This window comes from Canis lupus, chromosome 4, assembly GCF_003254725.2.
Source record: "Canis lupus dingo isolate Sandy chromosome 4, ASM325472v2, whole genome shotgun sequence".
Classification (NCBI taxonomy): domain Eukaryota; kingdom Metazoa; phylum Chordata; class Mammalia; order Carnivora; family Canidae; genus Canis; species Canis lupus.
Window position 1 is genome coordinate 38,218,250 of NC_064246.1, and position 23,996 is coordinate 38,242,245.

Consider the following 23,996-nt stretch of genomic DNA (forward strand, 5'->3'; position numbering starts at 1 on the left):
ATCATTGAACTCATTTTAAAGTCAGAATTTTGTAAAGCTTCCTTTCCCTTAGTCTCAGAGATGAGTCTGCCACTTTGCCACATCCTGCTTTGTGCCCTGGAGTAGATCCCATCACCTGTTTCAGCCTCTGTTTCTCTATTTGTAACAGGATCACCATAGTCCCTCCCAGCTGGATTTTGAGAGGCTTATAGAAGATAGTGAATGTGGAAGTGCTCAGAAGTTTGCCAAGCAGACCAAGTTGCCTGAAGTGCTATTAGTACACCTACAATGCAGTCTCCCAGTTCAGCATGGGCTCCCTTTCCATGACCTCAGCAGCAAGCCTTTGCCAGATAAAAACCCTATGTGACTTCCCTTTGCTTATTCCAACACACTTTCTTTAACATCTCTTTTTCCTTTTCAGGAGGCAGGTGGCACGCTGTGTAAACCGTGAAAAAAAAATGATGAAAATATCTGCAAGTCTTGTGCAGTCTCCAAATATTTCAACATAAATATTTGCTGGAGGTTGGTCCAACTTTCCAGTCCAAAAGGAGGACAGAAGGTGAGCTTCGAGCTATGTGGGAGCAAATCTCCTGGAAATCTGTTTCTTGGTGGGAGACTCAGTGAATGTTGTACAACCTGAAAGGTCTCAATTTAAAGCCTGATCCTCCCTTTGTGCAGCAAAACGATTATGTGATTAAGTGAGGTGTCTTTTCCCAGCTAGTTATTACAGCCATGCTATGCCTCCGCACCTGCACATACACTGATCTCTTTGAGGACTGCTCTTTCCTGCCCATGTGCTTGAGGGTCCCTTATTCATCCTCTGAGAAAGATGAGACTAAAAGGACTTCTCTGGTATGCCTGCCTTAACTGCTCTATACCCAGAATTTCTACTTATTCCCCTCTGCTCTTATCATCACCACCACCACCACCACCATCATCATCACATTGTCATCCTCACCACTACCACCACCACTACCATCACCATCATCACCATCATTACCACCATCACCACCACCATCATTACCAACATTATTAAGAACTTAATATTGCTCAGGCATCATTTAAACACTTACATTCAGTGCTCATAACAATCCCATGAGGAAACCATGAGATGAGGTGATAGACCAGATCACACGGCTTTATGTTGGAGAAGTGGCCAAGCAAGCACAGGACAGTGTGTCTGAGTAGTGTGCTTTTGGTCACCATCCAATAGCTCCCTTCTTATCCCCAGCTGCTCTCCAAGAGCTGGGGCTACGCCTCATCATGTCTGTGTTTCCAGCCTCCACCATAGACCTACCACAGAGTAGACATGTAGTGAGTTTATCTTAATGAATGAATGAATGTGAGTTCCCCTAACATAGCTCTGAATAAGTCTCAGCATTTAAAAGTGCTGTCTTGAGTATTAAAAGAATTAATAACAATATAAATTAACTAGGATCCCTAAATGTGGGTCCCTAGTGCTTATTCCCCACAGCTCATGTGGTCCCTTACTGTAGACTCAGGCTGATGTTAGCATCTTTCCAGGCTACCCACCCCAACTCATCTACCACACTCCAGAAAGGAGGCTAATCCAGGGCTCAGCTGAACCTCCAGGGCATTCAAGTTGCCCCCTTTCTTTTTTTTTTTTTTTAAGATTTTATTTATTCATGGAGACACACACACACAGAGAGAGAGAGAGAGAGAGAGAGAGAGAGAGAGAGAGAGGCAGAGACAGGCAGAGGGAGAAGCAGGCCCCATGCAGGGAGCCTGATGTGAGACTCCATCCCGGGACTCCAGGATCACACCCTGGGCCAAAGGCAGGCGCTAAACCGCTGAGCCACCCAGGGATCCCCAGTTGCCCCCTTTCCTCCCAGGCAAGGTGTTACCGAAGAGTCTGGGAGCTGGTGGATCTGAAGTGATCCCAGGAAAACGCCCTCACTCGCCATCACCCTATCATTTCCAGGCGTCTGGCTCTGGTCACCTTCACCAGTTCTTCCTGAGGGTCAGTCCTCAGCCTGATATATAAGTCACTGCCAACAATGAGAGCCATCTAAGAGCCATACTCTATGCTGAATGCTTTCTATGCACTCTCTCTAGTCATTCTTATACCCTCATTTTATAGTTGAGAAAACCAGGCTCAGAGAGGTGATATGACTCACCTCACTGCACACATTTGGTGAGAAGAAGAATTAAGCCTCCGACGTCAGCCTTTCTAGTTCCAAAACTCAAGATCTTTCTGATATCTTAGAATCCCTTCTTCCTTCCAGCTTCTTTAGAGAGCCATTTCCTGAACATCCTTCCCAAGGGCTGGTCACCTCCTATGGGTTTATCCCAGACTCGCTCCTTTCTGTGCTGGCCTCATTACATTATCACAGCCTGTTTATTTGAGACTTAGTTCCTATCAACTTCCTGTAGCACAGCAAAGATTTTCTCTAGCAATGTCATCCCCCATCATATCCCTGGTGCCTTGCATTGTGCCTGGCACATCGTAGGTCCAGAAAAACAGTTCCTGCATGCTGAGTGAAGGCCACAGAGACAGTGTCAATGCTGGGATTAGGGTGGTGAGAATGTCTGCATGATCTCTCCCATCGCTCTATTCTGATTACAGAGGCACTCAATAGCTGCCTTGAAAATACATACTCTAGTGTTTATAAACAACCCTTTGAGCCTGTGTAGCCTGACGCAGGGCAAGAATTTCCTCCCAGCATCGCCTGTGTGTTCCATCCCCTTGCAGACGGGCTGCATTTGGGATTCTGGGCTCTGGAATGCCTTCTGGCATTTTCTGCTCAGTGAGCCCATCCATTCCCATTTTCTTCAGCAGAGCTGGAGATATAAATTGCAAAAGACCTTCTTGCAAATTGCTGGGAGAGGCATGTTCCTGGCCAGGAATTCCTCTGGCTGCTGCTGTGAGGGGCAGACAGCAATCCCCAAAGGGGTTTGCCTTAGCTGCATAGTTTGGCACTGTTCTGGCTGGCCTAGGATAGCAGAAGAGGGGAGCTGGGGCAGCTGCCAGACCTGGCTCTGGGGACAACATGCATGGATGGGTGGGGGAGATGCTAGGGTGCTAGAGCATAGCACACAGAGCTGAACAGCAGGACCCAGTGCCCATTCAGCTTACTGACCGGCAGTAGTGACCCAACCAGCATTGACCATGAGCTGCCATCAGGGTTGGCCAGATGGGAGGGGCACTACCTGAAGATGTGGCTCTGCGTAATAGGAGTCTGGCCAGGGGCTAGTGGTCTTGGAGTACCGGTAACCCCAGGAAACTGGCAAAAGTTAGCTGAGTACCAAAACCTCAGACAACAGCCTGGCCTGCTATGCGATACTCTGCATTTTCATCTTTGGAATGAATTGAAGAGTCTTTAGGCAAAGGAACGACATGCTCTGTTTTATATGTTTTTAGGAAGATTGTCATGGCGGCTGGTAGACTGGAGGAGGATGAGAGTGAAACCTGGCAGGCCTCCTAGGAGTTAGAGTGACCGTGGTCACCCAAGGGAGAGGTTAGGGCACCTGAGGTACATGGGGGTGGCAGGAAAGATGGAACGATATGAGTAGATTCCAAAGAAACTTAGATGTAGGAAAAAATTGGTCTCAGTGATAAATGAGTTCTGAGGGCTCGAAACAAGATTCTAAATTGATGAACAGCTGAATGAATGTGGTGCTATTTTTCCAAGAGTGAGAAGTCCCAGGGAAAAACCAGTTGGAGAGAAAGGTGTTGGTGGGGAGGGGCTCTGGGAGTTGGGTTTTGGATTTAGCGGTTGGGAGACAGACTGCTACAGATGATGAGTAAGCAGTAGGAAAGATGAGTCTATAGTCAGGACAGAGGTTGAGATTAAAGGTATAACTTTGGGAGTTATCATCTTAACGTGTTATTTCAATCCTTGGAACTAGTGAGAAAAGAACTTAGGAACAAGCCCCAAGGAGACCCACCATTTAGAGGGGAGTCACGTAACTTCTTTTCTCTGAATCTCATAGTTCCCACCTATAAAATGGGATGATAATCATGTCTACTTTACAAGAGGATCACAGGAAAGCTGGTTCCCTTTTCCTTCCCCTAGTTGGGCACATTAGTTTAAGGACTTGGGCTTGAGGATTTGGCCCTACCTCTCACTCTTGTGTGATGTGGGACTATATTTGTGGGTTCCATTTCTGTATAGTGTGGTCCACATCTCCGAATCTGTTTTCTCTTCTCACCTTTTGAATACTCCATGAACACACATGTCAAGGGTACTTTACTCTCCTATTACTCACCTAATTCCCTGGCTGTTCCTTCTATGTCTCTTGGCTGGCTTGTTCTCCCATTTCCAGGCCTCTGAAGCTTATTTGGAATGCCACAGGGCTCTGTTCTGGACCCAAACACTGGGTACGTGTCCTCTCTAGATCACCTCACCCATCTTTCTACTTCTGTCAGGCAACATAATTTTCCAAAACCATTGTCTATGACAAGGTCATAAATTTTATTCCCTAAAGAGCAGTAGTACATGTTTTTAGCTCTGTGGGCCATATGGTTTCTGTTGTGGCTGCTCAACTTTACCATCGTAGCATAAAAGCAGCCAAGGAAAATACATGAATGTATGTGGTTGTGTGCCAATAAAACTTTATTTACAAAAATAGGTAGCAGGCTGAATTTGGTCTTCAGGTTTGGGTCAGATTGGCTGACTCCTGGTCTATCAGAGAAATGTAACCCAAGTCATTGAGCTTTTTAGGCTTTGAAAGCTTTAAGGACAAGTTCTTGCAACTCAAAAAATCAAATGCAAGACTTTTTGTTCTCCTATGCTGAGCTATAATGGTGCTTTCTTTCAGCAGGTAGCATAAAAGACCTCAGTTTAGAAGGGCTCAGCTGCTGTAGGAGGCATTTAGATACAGAGGGAGAGAGAACTTTAGGGGTCATTACAATGACTGGGGGAAGGGCATTGTTAGCTTTTAGCGACCAGAGGCCAAGGGGACTGAACGTCTTGCAATGTGTAAGATGGTCCCTCACAACAAAAACTTATCCTTCTCCAAATGCCAGTAGGCCCCCAGTGAGAAACACTTCCTAGCTGCTGTCTGCATGGTGGAAAGGTCAGAGGATAATAGGAAACACACTGGTCACATAGCCGAATGCAACCCCACAGTAGAAGAAACCGTGGGTGGCTGATCTGTGCCCTCCCCCAAGCGAGGCCCTGAGGCAGATCTACAGTGACCTGCTGATCTGTCTCCTCTTGTCTCCAGCAGCTGCCTGCCCTGGGTCACCCATGAGTGCTCAGAGTCCCCAGGGCTTCCAAAGCATTTTCTCAGGATGGTGGAGATTGCCCCCTTGACCCGCCCACCCACTCTGCCAAGTGCAGCCTATCTGTCCTTTGCTCTGTGTCTCCTCTTTCACCTCTCTTGGCTAGGGGCACTTTTCCTATGATGTGCAGGAAGTTTATGTCCAAGTCCATTAGCTGTGTAAGTCCCAGTGAGAAAACTAATCTCCTCTTAGTTTCTGCTGGGGATTTATTCTGACCATAACATGATGTCTTTCTTTCTTTCTTTCTTTCTTTCTTTCTTTCTTTCTTTCTTTCTTTCTTTCTTTCTTTCTTTTTAACAAGAGTGAATGGTTTTTATTGAATAAACACTTTTGAGATTGTTGCAAACATTTGGTTAATTTCAAGAGTTCTGAAAATGTCAATCTTTGATAATTTTTGCCATATTCTCATAGCATTTACAGAAGAGCAGATTTTTGGAGTTCTGGCCTCCACTATTCCCACTAACAGTATCTCACCATAAAATAAAGAAAATTAAATGTAAGTTAAACATATGTAATATAAAAGAATTATTAATACGAGAATATTTAGGTATTAGTTAGAACCAAATGTTAAAACTACTCAAGTGATGCCTAATTACAAAACCTCTGTATTGGTCAATAGCTATTAAAAGAGAGAGGCTGTTCAATATTATCTCACTGAAAACAGTGTATAACCAATTATTCTTTGCCTTGAATTTAAGTTCAGTATTTAGTTTTTAACCTTACCAATTCTATACCAAATTAATTAATATCACTACCTTGAAAGACTGAGTGTATCTTTCTTAAATACAAAGAGGAATGCAGTAATGTCTAATGGCTTGTTTTAAACTTATTCATAACATGATTTCTTTTTTTTTTTTTAAAGGGGAGGGCGAGGCAGAGATTCTTTTTTTTTTTTTAATTTTTATTTATTTATGATAGTCACAGAGAGAGAGAGAGAGGCAGAGACACAGACAGAGGGAGAAGCAGGCTCCATGCACTGGGAGCCCGATGTGGGATTCGATCCCGGGTCTCCAGGATCGCGCCCTGGGCCAAAGGCAGGCGCCAAACCGCTGCGCCACCCAGGGATCCCCATGATTTCTTAATAAACTTCTGTTTTGTCCCTACCCAATAAAGTTATCCAATGTCCCTTGTAAGCAAGAGGCAGGACAAAACCCAGACAGCTCACCAGACCCAAACCCTGTATTTGGGGGGAGAGTCACCTGCTAAGACAAAGCTTATGCATTCACCTTTGTCACACACAGATGTCTATGTGGCCTGAGACTTTTTTGTGTGTGATCATCCTGCAGGTAAGGCCTTCCCCAAGATTCTCTCCAGTTCAAGGTCTGTGCAAGGGTGAGGAACCCGTGGGTAATAATGGTCAGTCCCCTCATCCTGAATTGCTCATTGATTGATGGGGTAGGCCAAGGGATAAACAGTTACTCCTGGTTTGACAAATGGAATGAAAAAAAAATTCTTTCAAGGACTAGAAGCAGGAGAATTTACTCAGTTTGAGGAGAGTCTATAAGCCTTATTAAAAACAATTTGTTGGGCAGCCCGGGTGGCTTAGCAGTTTAGTGCCGCCTTCAGCCCAGGGCGTGATCCTGGATACCTGGGATCCAGTCCCATGTGGGGCTCCCTGCATGGAGCCTGCTTCTCCCTCTGCCTGTGACTCTGCCTCTCTCTCTCTCTCTCTCTTTCTGTGTCTCTCATGAATAAATAAGTAAAATCTTAAAAAAAAAAAGCAATTTGTTGTTGTTATTGTTCCAATCAAATATTTATTCATGGTTAGGAAAGCAAGCAGTGCAAGAGGATTTACAATAAAAAGCAAGCATCAAAAAGGAAGTCATTCTTTTTTTTTTTTTAAGGTTTTATTTATTTATTCATGAGAGACACAAAAAGAATGGCAGAGACATAGGCAGAAGGGAAGCAGGCTCCCCGCAGGGAGCCCGATGCGGGACTCAATCCCAGGACCCTGGGGTCATGACCTGAACTGAAGGCAGACAGTCAACCACTGACCCACCCAGATGCCCCAAAAGGAAGTCATTCTTGAGATGAACTGTGAGCATTAAGTAAAAATTAACTGGGAAAAGGTAGTGGAGCAAGGAGAGGGGGTTCCAGGAAGAAGGTACAGTGTGGACAAAGGCATAGAGGCAAAAACGTTTAGAGAGTGAGGTCAGTAGGATGTTGTTGGGCCATACAATGTGAAGAAGGGAGCGGAGGTCGGTGAGGCTGTAGGGGCAAGGGGCAGATCACAGGAGCTTCAAAGCCTGTGAGAGTGGAGACAACATCCTGTAGATAATGGGGGACCATTGAGGGATTTAGGGCAGTGGTTCTCAACTAGGGATGATTTTGCCTTGGGGAGCTTTGTACAATATTTGGAGACATTTTTGGCTATCACAATGGAGGCAGGTGGGGGGAGGCGTGAGTGCTGCTGGCATCCAGTGGGTAGAGGTCAGAAATGCTGGGATCCCTGGGTGGCGCAGCGGTTTAGCGCCTGCCTTTGGCCCAGGGCGTGATCCTGGAGACCCGGGATCGAGTCCCACATCAGGCTCCCTGCATGGAGCCTGCTTCTCCCTCTGCCTATGTCTCTGCCTCTCTCTCTCTCCCTGTGTGTGACTATCATAAATAAATAAAAATTGAAAAAAAAAAGAAATGCTGCAAAACTTCCTACAATGTAAAGGAATGGCTCCCTCAAGAGTGAAGAATTCTCCTTTCCAAAATGTCAATAGTGCCAAGGTCGAGAAACCGGGTTAGGGCAGTGAGTCACCCAATTGGATCATTTGTTCTCTGTGACCCCTCCGTATCCAACCAGAAGCACGTCGACTCGGCTCTTACTGACCTGTTTGTTAGAACTGGAGCTTGTTGCCACCTCATAATGTCTAGTCACTGGAACAGTGCCAAGAGCAAGGAGTCTCACAGACCTGGGTTTAATGCTTAGCTTAATTTAATTGCTTAAAATATTTTAATAGTATTCCATTTAACTTAGAACCAAATTTAAATTCCCTTCTATGTTCTCCAAAGTTCCCTCTGTGAACTGGAGGGTATTATGCTGAGTGAAGTAAGTCAATCGGAGAAGGACAAACATTATATGGTTTCACTCATACAGGGAATATAAGAAATAGCGAAAGGGACTATAGGGGAAGGGAGAGAAAATGAGTGGGAAATATCAGTGAGGGTGACAACATGAGAGACTCCTAACTCTGGGAAACGAACAAGGGGTGGTGGAAAGGGAGGTGGGCAGGGGGATGGGGTGACTGGGTGACGGGCACTGAGCGGGGCACGGGATGGGATGAGCACTGGGTGTTATGCTATATGTTGGCAATCGAACTTCAATAAAAAAAATATACAAAAAAAAACAAAACCAAAACCAAAAACCCAAAGTCCTCTCTGTGATCTGGATTCTGCCTACCTGTCTGACCTCATTTCCTCCTCTCTCTTCTTCCTCACTGGCTCCTTTCAGTTCCTCAAATAAGTCAAAATTGCCAAAGAGACACCCTCACCCTCACCATAATCCTGCTGGCTCCAAACCAGCTGAGTGCAACTGGCTGCCTGCCTGGGATGTGCATTAACCTTCTGGAATCATTAAATCAAACTGATACTTGAATCCTAATCTCTAGTGAAGCATTTTATTTATTTTAATCCCCTAAGCACTTCAGCTCGACTTTTCCTCTGGGCCTGCCATTCTGGGAGAGCTCAGAGAGCCCACCTGATCCTTTCTGATTGAAATCCCCCACAGGACAAGGGGTGGGAATGTTTCTAATGATTTGCTTGACCATGTGACAAGTCATTTTTTTAACCCCATAGTGATTGCTTCTAGTGATTGCTTCATAGTGATTGCTAACAGTGGGCCAGAAGGGGGGATTAAATTCTGAGGTTTTGCTTAGGTTACAGATTTAATGAACTTTTTTTGAGTAGCTATGGCACTCAGTTGGAAATTTCACATGCTCAGTTATCAAATTTCATCCTCAAAAGCACCCTGTGAAATACAGATGTCTTCTTTTCTGGAGGGAAGATGGAATGTCTGCAAGACGTGGTATGCCAGGACAGAAATTTCTATATGACAGTCTGCTTTTATTTTTCATTTTGAAATGTTTACCTTAGTAAAACTGTGATGTGCAGATTTCTGGTTTCCAATAGTGGCAAACTAGAGTCTTTGGATCAATCCTCTTATTGAAAAATAATTAAAAAAAATACTGCATGATGTCTAAAAAAACACACCACCTTTGAAGCATTGGGGGGCTAAAGAGACAACAGGGTTGTCTTTCTTGTAGGCTAACTATAACAAGAGAGGTAAGAGAATTTAATAGCATCAATCACTTATTCCTGAGAGCATTTGTCATTCTTCTACACTTGGGATCCTTTAAAGAGGTTGGGAAGGACAAGAGAGTCAGAAACTGTGGACAAAGTGTGACTATTGAGAGGACATTTTCTCCACAATGAAATAAGTCCTCCAAATATTCTACCATCAGATAAGGAAAATCAGATCTAAATTCACACCAAGGTAAAATTCAGAGACTGCATTGGCACTGAACAAAGTGGGAGGGGAGGAAAAGAAAAGGGGGAAATATTCTGAGATAGTGTGGTTGGAGACCAGCTCTATTACAGATTTGCATCCTGGGAAGGCATCCCCTAGGTGGGCCTGGTAACTTTAAGCTGTGAACTTGGCATAAGCCATTCCCAACTGATAGTGTCCCCAGCACCTGAGATAAGAAAGACAAGTCTCCTAGATCACTGGGAACTCCCAACAGATAACTGTTCTTGGGCAATGAACAAATAGCCATTGGAGATAACAAGGCATACAAGTAAACAAGATTTACAAATGAGAAGCAAGAGACAGTGAAGTAGACTTGCACAGACTCAGATTTTAAAACAACTGCATTTACTAAATTTAAAGAAATAAATGATAAACTTAAAAATAAGCTCAGGGGATAGAAAACAATAAAAATGATGTAGCAGATATGAAAATAAAAACAAGTATAGCTTCAATAACTTAAAAAATATAGTAACTAGAAATAAATACTGGGCATTATGTCAACAGATTGGACCCAGCAGAAGAGAGGATTAGGGAATTCAATTATCTGAAATACAGTATGGAAATGAAAAAAAAAAAAAGGAAAACAGAGAAGAGAGGGCAATAAATAAAGGGAGTACACTGAGAAACTACTGCATTTGTTCAGAGATTCAGAAGAGATGAGAGACAGAACAGAGAGAATACATGAAAAGAGAGAGGGTAAGAATTTTCTAGAACTGATAAAAATCACCTATGCACAGATTTAAGAAGTCTAGAAGATCCCAAGCAAAATATATTAAAAAGAAACCTACATCTGGACACTGTTGTGAAGCTTCTCAAATGCAGAGTCAAAGGGAAAAATCTTGAAGACAGACAAAAAGACAAATGATTTTTCAGGGAACAATGGATGCCTTTCCAGCTGACTTCCCAATAGCAAATATGGATCACCAAACTCTAGAATCATATTGTAAAAGTGCTGAAAGAAAATAAATGCCAGTCTAAAATTCTAAGCACAGCAAAAATAAAAAGGTTAAAAAAATGGAAAAGAAAAAGGGAGAGAGAATTGATCATGAGCAGAACCTCATTGAAGGAAATACTAAAGAATGAGTTGCTTCAGACACAAAGTCACTCGAGATGAAAGGTCTGGGAAATAAGAAGGAACTAAAGATCAGGGAGAGTGTTCTGCATATGGAAATTAACAAGTTACATGAAATAATTGTAGTAGTGTCTAAAAGTGTTAACACTTAAAAGTTGAATTAAAACATCAAACTGCAATAACATTTAAATGGGTAAATGGAGTTAACATTAAGGTTTTCATATTTTCTGGGGGGAAAAGTAATGGTTTTGATAAATTTCAACTTTGATAAGTTAATTATATTTGATGTAATTTTTCAGGTAAACACTAAAGATTAAAAGCAGAGTGTAATCATATGTGGAACCAACCAAAAGCAGAATCAGGCCTATAAATACAGAGAACAAACTGGTGGTGTTCAGAGGAGAAGGGGCGTGGGGGTTGGGCAAAATGGGTGAAGAAGAAGGGGAGATACAAGCTTCTAGTTACGGCATGAATAAGTCATGGGAATAAAAGGCACAACGTAGGGAATATAGCCAATGGTATTGTAATAGCACTGTGTGGTGGCAGATGGCACCTACACTTGTGAGCATACTGTAATGTACAGAAATGCTGAATCACTGAAATTAATGTTACATTGTGTGTCAATTATACTCAGAGAAAAAAAAGACCAAGCATATTACTTCCAGACTTGTAGAGTGATCCCAAAATAAAGGCAAAAAGGAAGATTAAAAGAGAACAGGGGAGAAGAAATCTTAATGTAAGATAGTGTAAAGTATCTAAGGAGCTGTGTTTTATAGACTCTAAGAGGTATTACTTGTAAGAAGCATCATTATTTTATCTACCTTTAATAAAGAAAAAGCATTGGCTGTTAAAACTGCTCCAGTGCTTTCTTAGCACTTAGACTTTTTATTTCTATTGAAAGAACTTTTTCAGATTTCTTTTTAATCATATATCACTTGTGCATACAGGAGAAGGGCACTATAAGTTAAATAAATGGGCTAAGATCTTCCTAAATCATTCTCATTTGGAAGATTTTTTAAACTTTTTTTTTTAACTCAGAGTTGTAGATGTCTGTATTTTCCCCCACACCCAACTCTGTGCTGTTGAGTACTGGGATGACATGGCATTTCATAAAAGAGGACTCCACAGTTGCCCCAGAGTTTTTCTTCAGAGCTGTGGTCATTCTAAAGATGTGAATGTGAACACGCAGGCAGTGGCCACTACATCATAACTGCTGCTTGGCCCATAGTGAATGTACAGCAAGTTCAGAGAAGCCAAGGTGTGGATAAACATGCACTTAAACCAATGAAATATGTATCACTAATTACATTAAATATAAATGAACCACATACTTCAGTCAAAAGACAAAGGTTTAAAAACTCACAAAAATCTATCTATATACTGCTTTATTATATAAGAGATACATATAGTCAGTCTGCATGATTCATGGGAGTTATGTTCTGTGTTGTCACTGTAAACACTCAATTAGCTAATACTGAACTGTTGCTCTTGTGAGAAACACAGCTTCACATAGGTTATAGTCATAAATCCTAAAAACTCATTGTGGTAGATTCTATTTTCTTTTTTTGACAAAAGAGAAAATGAGGTTTGGAGGTGTAAAATGACTTGTTTGAGGCTCCCCCACTAACAGATGCCAGACTTGAGGTTTGAGCCTGGTCCAACTGACCCCAGAGCCAGAGCTTCACTGCCCAGCCACCTACTATCTCCATCCTCTACCCATCTCTGCGTGAGGCTGAGGCAAGGAGGCAGAGAGAATTGCCTTGTTCAGCCTCATTTGGGAACAGGAACGAGCACTTGGAGGGATTAAAAATGTTAACTGCTCTGTATGTGTCTACAAATGACCATGAAAGCACCAAGAGTAGTGATCACTGTCAGAACTGTATTTCCAAGAGCTATTTCTGCAAATGTTGCAGTTTGATAGGAAGGAAGGAAGGAAGGAAGGAAGGAAGGAAGGAAGGAAGGAAGGAAGGAAGGAAAGAAGAGGAGGAGGAGGGGAGGGGAAAAAAGGGAAAAACCTTTTATAGACCATCCATCCATCCATCTGTCCAAAAATGTTCACTGAGACCTACTATATCCTGGGGACTCTAACAGACTCTAGGAATACAAGGATTAGCAACATAAACAGATGCCCTGCCCTTTGGTACAGTAGATGCAAAAAGGAAGGGAGTGCACTCTCCCCAGGGATGTCCAGGGGGCATTTTAGAATGTCTATTGGTAATTCATTTTTATTGCATTCTTTTCCATTTTGTTTGTGTTTTAAAATAGAAAATGCCTTAATACAATGGTACAAGCATACAGGGTGTGGTGTAACAAGCATAAGATAAAGGAAGTACTCATTTTCTGGTTTTGTTTTTGCTTTTTGATCAGTAGTGCTCTATGATAAAAAAAATCTTCAGGGCAGCCGGGGTGACTCAGCAGTTTAGCGCTGCCTTCAGCCCAGGGCTTGATCTGGGGACCCAGGATCAAGTCCCACATCCAGCTCCCTGCGTGGAGCCTGCTTCTCCCTCTTCCTGTGTCTCTGCCTCTCTCTCTGCGTGTCTCTCATGAATAAATAAATAAAATCTTTAAAAAAATAAATCTTCAGACAGCTCAGGGAGCATATTAAGAGACTCCAGGTCATCTTTCCCAGAGGCTCGTGACCTGTGTACATTTCTCCATTAAAGTGTCTATAATGTCTTACGATGACCTGCATGGTATCATAATGAAGAAAGCAGCTCAGGAGCCAGACAACTTAGACTTGTCTTTGCTACTTACTATCTAAAGTGACTGAGGTGCTTCCTTTTTGGGGTCTATATGTGGAAATTCCATAAATTACACCCTGAAAATTCTCCAGAAGAGTATGGATATGATATTACAAGTCTCTAGGAGAGTATGCATACATCCTATGTATAGGACCACATATTTTCCCCATCAGCCCTGCCAAGGAGGGGACAGCTGTCTCCCAGCTCTATACCTCAAAGGGTGGTGATAAAATCTCATAGTTGGTGATGGATTTAGGAGAAGTCCCCACCCCCATCCTGAACAAATAACCAAATGCCTCATCAGCAAAGGGAAGCCAGCCACATTCAGGAGCGTTCCTCCATTTAAGCCCTGAGGCACATATGGTGCAGAAAAGCCATTGCATCCGTCTCAGGTGTTAATTACAAGCTTCTAGCAACCACAGCTCTGAAACAACACTGAGGAGAACTTAAAGTATTTTTAGCAATAATTTGACAGCTATATTAATAGACAACAATTTTCTTACCAGGCACCAGCTGATCTTTACTCGCCACCAAACAGATCGGCCTTCAGTTCTGCACGGATAGAGAGAACAGAGGATGGAAATCGTCCCTTTTTTCGTGAGAATCTCAAGAACTGGCTCACTGACTGTGATTGTCCCAACCACACCTTCCGTTCATTGCTCTATGCAAGTTGTAACTCCTTTTCCATTTCAACCTGCAAAAACAGAGGAACAGCCGCAAAATGGCAAGATGGGCCAAGACCCAGCTGGACTCCACGACCCTTTGGGCTCTTGCTGTCAAGCAAAAGAACTGGACTGGAAACACAACCCTTGGAGACGCCAGGACTAGGTGGAACACAAATGACTTGGCCAGTTGTGCTCTAATTATCACAAATGTGGCCTGTGCTGTATAATGTGCTGCTGCTAACCACCTGCTTCCAGGTGAATACAGGGAACCTTTTCACATGTGTAAGTGAAGGCACTCATAATGTAAGGACCAGTCCCTGGGTTCAGGGAGCCCAAGCTGCCGATGCTCATTGGCACATGGTAAACAGAGCAGCACCCTGACCAGAGGGGTGTTGTTGGGGAGTGAGCCACGCCCGGACTTGCCATCCTTCCTGAGTGACATCAAGCCATCTCCATTCAATGAAGTAAAGAGTGACTCTTCAATGTTTAGACCCCTTCATTTTATCAGTGAAAAGGAGAAAGGGAGGGATGGGGAGAGGGAGGCAAGGTAGCAGTTTATCAAGATTTAAATTCCAAAGAACAAAACAGCAGTGCCCAAGATTATTTTATAACCAATAATGGATTTTAATACTTGTCAGTGGCCCTTCAGCAACAAGATAATTTTTCTGACCTATACAAATAAAATACATTTTCAGATCTAAATGTGAGACAAGATTCCATCAAAATCCTAGAGGAGAACTGGCCACAGTAACTTCTTGCAAAATACATCCATGAAGGCAAGAGAAACAAAAGCAAAAATGAATTATTGGGACCTCATTAAGAGAAGAAGCTTTTGCACAGCAAAAGAAACAGTCAACAAAACTAAAAGACAACCTACAGAATGGGAGAAGATATTTGCAAATGACGTATCAGATAAAGGGCTAGTTTCCAAGATCTATAAAGAACTTAGTAAACTCAACAGCAAAGAAACAAACAATCTACTCATGAAATGGGCAAAAGACATGAACAGAAATCTCACAGAGGAAGACATAGACATGGCCAACATGGACATAAGAAAATGCTCCGCATCACTGGCCATCAGGGAAATACAAATCAAAACCACAATGAGATCCCACCTCACACCAGTGAGAATGGGGAACATTAACAAGACAGGAAACAACAAATGTTGGAGAGGATGTGGAGAAAGGGGAACCCTCTTACACTGTTGGTGGGAATGTGAACTAGTGTAGCCACTCTGGAAAACTCTGTGAAGGTTCCTCAAAGAGCTAACAATAGACCTGCCCTAAGACCCAGCAATTGCACTGCTGGGGATTTACCCCAAAGATACAGATGCAGTGAAACACCGGGACACCTGCACCCCGATGTTTCTAGCAGCAATGTCCACAATAGCCAAACTGTGGAAGGAGCCTCGGTGTCCATTGAAAGATGAATGGATAAAGAAGAGGTGGTCTACGTATACAATAGAATATTCCTCAGCCATTAGAAACGACAAATACCCACCATTTGCTTTGACGTGGAGGGAACCTGGAAAGTATTATGCTGAGTGAAATAAGTCAATTGGAGAAGGACAAGCATTATATAGTCTCATTCATTTGGGGAATATAAAAAATAGTGAAAGGGAATAAAGGGGAAAGGAGAGAAAATGAGTGGGAAATATCAGAAAGGGAGACAGAACATGAGAGACTCTTAACTCTGGGAAATGAATAAGGGGTGGTGGAAAGGGAGGTGGGCAGGGGGTGGGGGTTACTGGGTGACGGGCACTGAGGGGGGCACTTGATGGGATGAGCACTGGGTGTTATGCTATATGTTGGCAAATTGAACCCCAATAAAAAAAGTCATTGAAAAAAAATAAAATACATTTTCAGAGGAACACAGGAGGGCAGTCCAGGTTCTGGATAGGCAGCTGAGGTTGGAATCTTGTCCTCATGACTGGACCAAGTAAATTTACTTCTCCGTCCTCCTGAGGTTATATTTCATTCAAGGTGGCGTTTGAGGAGTAAATAAAATCAATGCACTTCTTGGACTTAGTACATTAGTACTTAGTGTCTGGCATAGTAAACACATGACAAACAGTTGCTTTCAACGGAGTGTCCTTTACCAACTAACTCTTTGTGGATTGCAGAATTGTGTAGGTTTTCAAGGGCAGGAGATCTTTGGAGTGTGGCATTCCCTGGATCTTGGAGCCTCCTGAAAGTACACAGCTGGGAGGAAGGTGCAGAGAATAAGGCTTGTCTTCAGAAGCTCAGGACGTCTGCCTGCAGGTGATAAAAACATCAGTGACCCCACACATCTCCCCATGGTGTGCACACAAATGAAAGCTACGAGAAAAGAACCTCTTGGAGATTTGAGAACTGCTAAAAAACTTTATTTTATGCTCATTTCTCTGAGTCAAAATTCATTTGGCAAATGACAGTTCTGGTTCTAATAAATCCACTTGCCCAGAAGCTGAGGGCTGCAGAAAGCACTTTCCAGGGGAGGCTGAAACTGAGGCTGGGCTCATAATTCCTTCCTCCTTGATGTGCTTCAACACTGACTCCTTATATACGTGGGAGAGATGGTTAACTTCACTCTGATGTTTTTTGTCTCAGTTCAGGTAGCCCAGAGCATCTCCTATTCCCACCCGGCCCATTATGTAAGCTGTCTGAATTTTGAAATGCTTTTGGTTTCTAACCTTGATGCAGTACACAGGTTGTGTTTTCCTGTGAAGGAAGCCCTCCACATCTCACCCTGCTCTGGCTGCCCTGGCCGCCAGGAGACTGATGTGTGGATCCAGCTCCAGCGGTCTCTGCCACTGGGAAAACCAGTGGGTCCAGTAGGCATATGAGGAGTAGACTGAGAAACTTCTTTCCTAGGGTTTCCAGGACACCATGAATCTTGCTTCCCTCTGGTCTAAAGGCCAAATGTGCTCCCGGAACTCTAAGTAGCTTAATCAGTGTGAGAACCAACTGTAAGTTCAATTTTTTTTTGCTCTCTCCCTACACGCACACACACACACACACACACACACAGTATCAGCAAAAGCCGTTCTCTCCTTTGATCAAAGAACAATTGCTTTGAACCCCAGCCCCTCTCCCATTCCACACTTGGGGGAAGTCCAGGGTCTCTGGAATCTCTGGGTCTTCTATTCCCAGCTGTCTCCCTTCCATGTGTGCTTCAAACTCTCACATGTAGCTGCTGTACCCAGGCCGTATGACGCAGACATAAAACACACTGCCTTCCTTTAAATGTCACCAAAAAGCTGTCCTCACATTCTGGAGGACAGTAAATCTCAAATCTGGGGCGGCAGAGGGAGTCTAAGAAACCTGATGGAACACCATTCCCAAAGTGCCCTCCAGCCATCCCTGCCCCTCCCCAGTCTGGAGATTTTGCTGCCACCTTGCCTGGCCTGCTCCCAGCTACTTCCTACCTCGCTGGTCCCTTTTTTTACTGTCTCCTCCACTTTTTCCATCCTTTCCATCCTTTCTCTGCAAAAGAGTAAGTAAAACCATCTCTCCTCAACTCTCAGGAGCAGCTCACATCTGAGCCTTGGCATTTGCCAGGGCATTTTTCTAACGGCCAGACTTTCTCTAACATGATCACTTGCTCCAGTTGATAAGATTTTATACAGGTATCTCAGCTTTCCTATTATTTATTTACTTATTTATTTATTTATTTATTTATTTATTTATTTATTTATTCATTCATTCATCCATCCTCACCACCAGCACGATGGTCCCATCAGGATAACACACTAGAGCGGAAAGCGACATTCCGTGGTGGATGGCACGCTGACTCTGGAACCAGCCATGAGTGGGTTAGAATTCCGGCTCCACCACTGACTCACCAGATGTGTACCCTGGGGCAAGTTTCTTAATCTCTCTAAGTCCCAGATCCATCAAATGGTGGCAATGACAATGACAGTTGCTACCACATGGAGTTGATATAAAAATTAAACTGCACTTGTGAGCTGTCAGCAAAGCTCCTGATAGTGGTGGATAAAGGGTGGTGGGTAAATGGTGGCTGGCATTATTGTCACCGGACACATGCCCTGTCTAGCTGCAGCGCCCTGGCCTGCGCCCAGGTGAATCACACCCATGCGTGCACACGCAACCACTCACACACGGCAGAGCCTTTCCTGCATTTCTATTGCACTTTTTAGCATTGGCTTCACTGACGGTGTTGGGCATTCATTTCTCTTGTTCCGTGCATGATTCTGTAGCCTCTTTAAAGGTAGGGACTCATCTTAGTGTCTCAACTTAGGGCCTGACAAACTGTAAATACTCAGCAGATGATGACTGAATGAAATTGCTTGTCCAGAAAGTGGGGGACTGTGACCTCATCAGATCTCCTAGTAGCTAGTTCTCTCCGCAGCACAGGGAAGGGTGGGGCTGGGGGGAAAGAAGATGGGGTGCTCTAATGTGGTGGTCACCACCCCGACGCATAGCCTCTATGGGAAAATGGTGACACAGCAGCTATCTGAGGATCTAACCGAAATTTTCTGGAAAAGCTGTCATGGCTAGACTGAACTCAATGAGAAGTCACATAACAAATTGGATTTGAACAAATGAATGAGTAAACGTATCACCCATTTTGTCACTTGATATTCCTTATATAAAAGGCCTTCTGAAAAATTCATCTCAGAGCTCAGGGCCAGAAAAAGTTGATTTCTCTAAAACTAAAAGTTTCCTTTTCATTGGCATTCTACTCCTTTGAGTACCAGCCCATCATCACCATGCAGAAAAGAGCATTCACTAGACGAGCTCTCATGCTCACCCTCATTCCTGTCTCTGCTGATGCTACATGGGCTCCACAGCTGCCCATCAACGAAGGCTCTAGTGGGGTCTGGTGCCACAGTGGGGCATCCCACACATCCTTTTTAGCTCTCTGTCCTTTGCTTGGTTTGTTGGCTGGTTTACCACTCACTCTGCCTCTCTGGAACATGGTTCCTTAGTCTTACCTCTCTATTTTATGATCTTACTCATTTCTCATTTTACAACACCTAAGATCTGCTCCCATGAGAAGCCCCATAGAGCTTCCTTGCTTCAAAGTATGCAGCTGGACCAGTTCTGCTACTAGATGATGAGAACTGTGTAACCCACTGTGTTTCCCTCTTCTCCATGGCTGCCAGGGAACTCAGAGCTCTGCTTTATATGCAATATAAAAACTAGGCTTTTAGATGCAATCTTTTCACTCTGCTTTCTTCCTTGGGTCTTTTAGCTTTTAACCTAGAATTTTTGTTTTTGTATATTTGCTTCATCTGTTTTAAGATGGCAGATTAAAAAAAAAAAGGTAAAACAAACAAACAAAAAACCCCTTCCAGTTTCACTGAGCTGCTTAGAATTCTACTCTTATCCTGTACAGCTTCTCCAGGGAAAAGGGAAAAAGAAATCCCAGCCTAGGCTTAAAATCTACAGATTCTGCCTCCAAACTGCCTCACAGTCCCTGCCCCATTTGAGCATCATTTACAAAAATGCTTTGCAGCTTGGTGGGCCAGTTCCAGCCCTTTCAGCCTCTCAACTTCTAAGTGAGCCCTGACCACCAAGCCTGACTCCAGACCTTGGTCATCGATCTTTTCCTCTGCTCACTGCTTCCTAATGACTTCCTGCCTCAGATTCCTACCTGAGTGTCACCCTTGGGAGCAGCCCCTGTCTGGGTGTGATGTGATCTCATGCATGAGGTCTTGACAGATATAAGGACAGGGATCCCTCATCGTCTGTGGCCCTGTGGCAATTCCTGTGGTTTTCCTAATTTTGGTTAGCTATATTTTCAGCTGAATAATAATAATTAGAAGAGCTAAAATTTGTTGTTCCCCTTGTGTTTGGAGGGTATTATGCTTTGCACTTCATACGCGTTCTCTTTTTTAACTCCTCAGTGAGGGAGAAGCCATCTTATTCTCCAATTTAAAGATGACAATACTGGGCACCTGGATGGCTCAGTGGTTGAGCACCTGCCTTTGGCTCAGATTGTAATCCCAGGGTCCTGGGATTGAGTCCTGCATCAGGGCTCCACAGGGAGCCTGCTTCTCCCTCTGCCTGGGTCTCTACCTCTCTCTCTCTTTGTTTCTCATGAATAAATAAATAAAATCTTTAAAAAATATGACAAAACTAAGACACAGATATTTTTTTAATCTGCATCAGGACCTAAACTGCAGGGGAGTAGAACACTGATGTCTTTTGTGCCCTTCTTAGCATCTGTCACTGTCTGGCACAGAAGTTCAATATGTAATTTCTGATTTATCAATTTATTGATCAACTGAATGAATCACACATTCCCCAGAGCAACTGTAACACCTCCCCAGGGCAACGAAGTAGGTCACAGAATTCTAAAAGTCAGCTGAGTTGGATTCTGCCTAGGGCTATCCCGGCCAGCAGGACTGATGTTCTTATGTGACACTGTCAGAGAAGTGTGCGGGCAGAAATCAGCTGGGGTACAGCCCTGTCCCTGAGCCCGGCTGCACAACCCTGTGGGGTCTCAGGGCAGGGTCTTGCTGGGGCCCAGCTTCCCTCTAGCTTTAATCTCAGCCCATTCTGCTGTAGCTTTTTTTTTCTCTCTCTCCATGAGTGCCTTAGTGAACTGGCATAGAGTAGATGTCAATGAAACGAAGGAAAGAAGGGAGAGAGGGAGGGAAGGAGGAAGGAGGGAGGATAGGTAAGTAAGTAGTTGCTTACCTGAGTTATGAGGTAGCTTCAACACTTTGGTTTTAAAGAACACAGTCATCTCTTGGTAGGAATGAGGAACAAGAATCTTGGGGTAGATAAGCATAAGGAACCTCCAGGAAAGGAGACCCCAGAGAGCTAATAACAGGGCGGGTGAAGGCAAGCCTGCAAAAACCAGCTTTTTGGGGGGACCCTACCATCTCTCCAAGGGATTACCCCCAATGCCACAAGTAGTCCTCAGCTCTGGAATCCACTCTTTGCTGAGAGGCACTCTCATTTTTCACATTACTGCTTTACATTCTTCCTATATTTGAGGCTGATTAACTGCAGCGAAAAGCTCTGCCAACAGCTGAAAACTTAAAACAAAGGGTCTGTACAAAAGAATCTTGTTCCTCCTCCTTTTCATTTATTTAAAACAATTTTACCCTCTGTAGTCCCGCATGGCTCCTGCATAAATTACTCTGCAAGTCTGGCCTGCTGTTAGCATGCTCGCCTGACTGCCTTTGCTCCCACTTCAGATCTGCCAGTTAAGCTTTAAGCATCTTGAAAACGTATTGTCTGGAATGAAACAACCAATTATGCTTTCAGGTTTTGTGGCATAATATCGTAGAAACCAGCAATTACAGAATCAGAGTGGCATCCAATGGGGGTAGAAGGGAGTTAGCACGGATTATTCTTTAAATAGCAGTTACATGAACTCATAATAAATAGGTATTAAGTGCTAAATGTATGATAAGTAATTCTTGACAATGCAATTATCCAAACAGAAGAAGGAAAAGTGGCAATATGGCATTGTCAAACTCTTTTGTGCACAGCACGCTCCGTTAGACTGAGAGGTGGAGGGGATTTGTCTTTGTTCCAGCCTGCAGTAGAGGCAAGAGTGCAGATGTGAGTACCGAAGGGAGTTTGGTGGGTTTCTGAGAGATGGCAAGGTCTCAAAAGAGCAAAGCCTTTTCCACTGGGGTAGAATGTGGCTGCCCAGAAAATCCCATGACAATAAGCTCAGTATAATGCATAGCCAATTAGTCAAACACATATTTAGGGAGTCTCTGTTGTGAAATACCTTGCATGTAAGCATACAGCCTGGTGCTGAGCAAAAAGCAGACATACAGGAAATGTTCATTGAGCTTATCTGGCACTTTTAGAGGCAGGACTGCTGTGTGAGGCCTTATGGGTTGTGTACTGTACAAGTCCAGGGAGTAACATTTCATATTGATGAAGATGCAAATAGCTTTCCTGGATATTGTAAGATACTGTGATCTTGCTTAGAAGGTTCAGTAGAATTTGTATCTGTGAGCTTGGCACTTAAGCTTGATTCTCAAAAAAGGAAAAAACAAATTTCAATTCACTCAGTGGTTTTCAGCAATATCATTTACTGATTAAAATGAATACCTATGGCCAGACTACTTGAAGTCAAATCCAAGCTTCCTTAAGCTGTGTGTCTTTGGGAAAATTACTTAAACTCTCTGATTCTGTTTTCCTAGTTATAAAACATAGACAAATAATAGTATAATATATAATATAATAATACTCCTGGAGTAGTTACAAAGATTAAATGATGTAATGAATTAATGATTTTGTGAATAACTATTCATAAAACTTCTTCCCTTTTTCTCATAGGCACTCATTACACTATACTTCTTAACCCCCTGGCAATTAGGTGAGGCCATGTAACTGAGTTTGGGCTAAGAGGATGTGAGTAAAAGTGAAGCATGCTACTTTCCAGCCTGGCCTGGAAAAGTCAGCAGAGAAATCCAAAATCCTGAGACATGGTCAAGCCACAGGATGGAAAAAGCTTGGGTCTCTGAAGCATCATGTGGTGGAGAAGTCTTGGCTAATCAGGTACACTGAGCAAGAAATAAACTATTGTATCAAGCCACAAAGATTAGGGGTTGGTTGGTAATAGCAGCCGCCGTCACAGTAACAAACACACAATTTAGAGAATAGTGTGTGTGTTGTAACCATATTACCTTGGGTGAGGTATGGTAAGGCCAGGCAGATCAAGACAGAGAAACTAGAAATGGGTTCAAACACTGTTAACTTTGTGGGGAAAAAGACAGTGCCACTCCAAAACCAGTTCAGACCAGTGAAAGGAGCCTGAAGTTACTCAGAAGCAAGTTCTGTGGAGGAAAGGTGCTAGAAATTTCTTGGCAATCTGTAGTCCTGTGCTACCACATAGCTGTGCTTCTAGAGACCGAGGCCCAGCTGAGCCCAGACCTCTGGTCATTCCTGTCCAGGTGCCAGCATATCAGTTGCCTGGGAAAGCAAGCCACCATGTTGTGGGTGGCCCACAGGGCAAGGAAATAAATCCTCCTGCCACCTACCATGTGAGGGAGCAGATCCCCTGGCCCCAGCCAAGCCTTCAGAAGACTACATCTCCCACCCGTAGTTTCACTGCAACCACCCAGCTAAGCTACTCTTGGATTCTCAATGCTCAATGTCTGTTGTTTAAAAAATAGTGTTGTTCCTGCCTTTGGGCCCCAAGTATCACATAATCGCAGAACTATAAAGATCAGAGGGTGCCCCATTATATAGATGGAAAATTGAGGCCCAAAGAAGGGAAGTGATTAGCCTAAGGTTTTGCTTCATGATGCTCATGTCTCCAGAAATAACCCATAGTCCACAAAACCCTTTGCCTACCTAATATTACCTATTCTTCAAGGTCTAAATCAAAGTCTTCTTGTTGGGGAAATCTTTCATGATCTCCACTGATCCCCAACCTATTAAATCCTTCACTGTGGGGCAGCTCGAATGGCTCAGTGGTTTGGCTCCTGCCTTTGGCCCAGAGCATGATCCTGGAGACCCGGGATCGAGTCCCGCGTCGGGCTCCCTGCATGGAGCCTGCTTCTCCCTCTGCCTGGGTCTCTGCCTCTCTCTCTCTCCTCTCTGTGTTTCTCATGAATAAATAAATAAAATCTTTTTAAAAAAGAAATCCTTCACTGTGGACAATATCTCTGCCTCATGTCTTGTTCCCTTACTGTCTCTTCAAACAAGAGGCAGAGACCCCCATAAAGCATTTTGTGTCATTCTCCTGCTTCAAGTCTCCTATCATAGTTTGTTATAAAAATGGCTTCAAGTATGTCCACATTTCCCTGTATCTATGCTGCTGGATAGACCCTTTCCTTGGTTAGGGACTTGTCCTT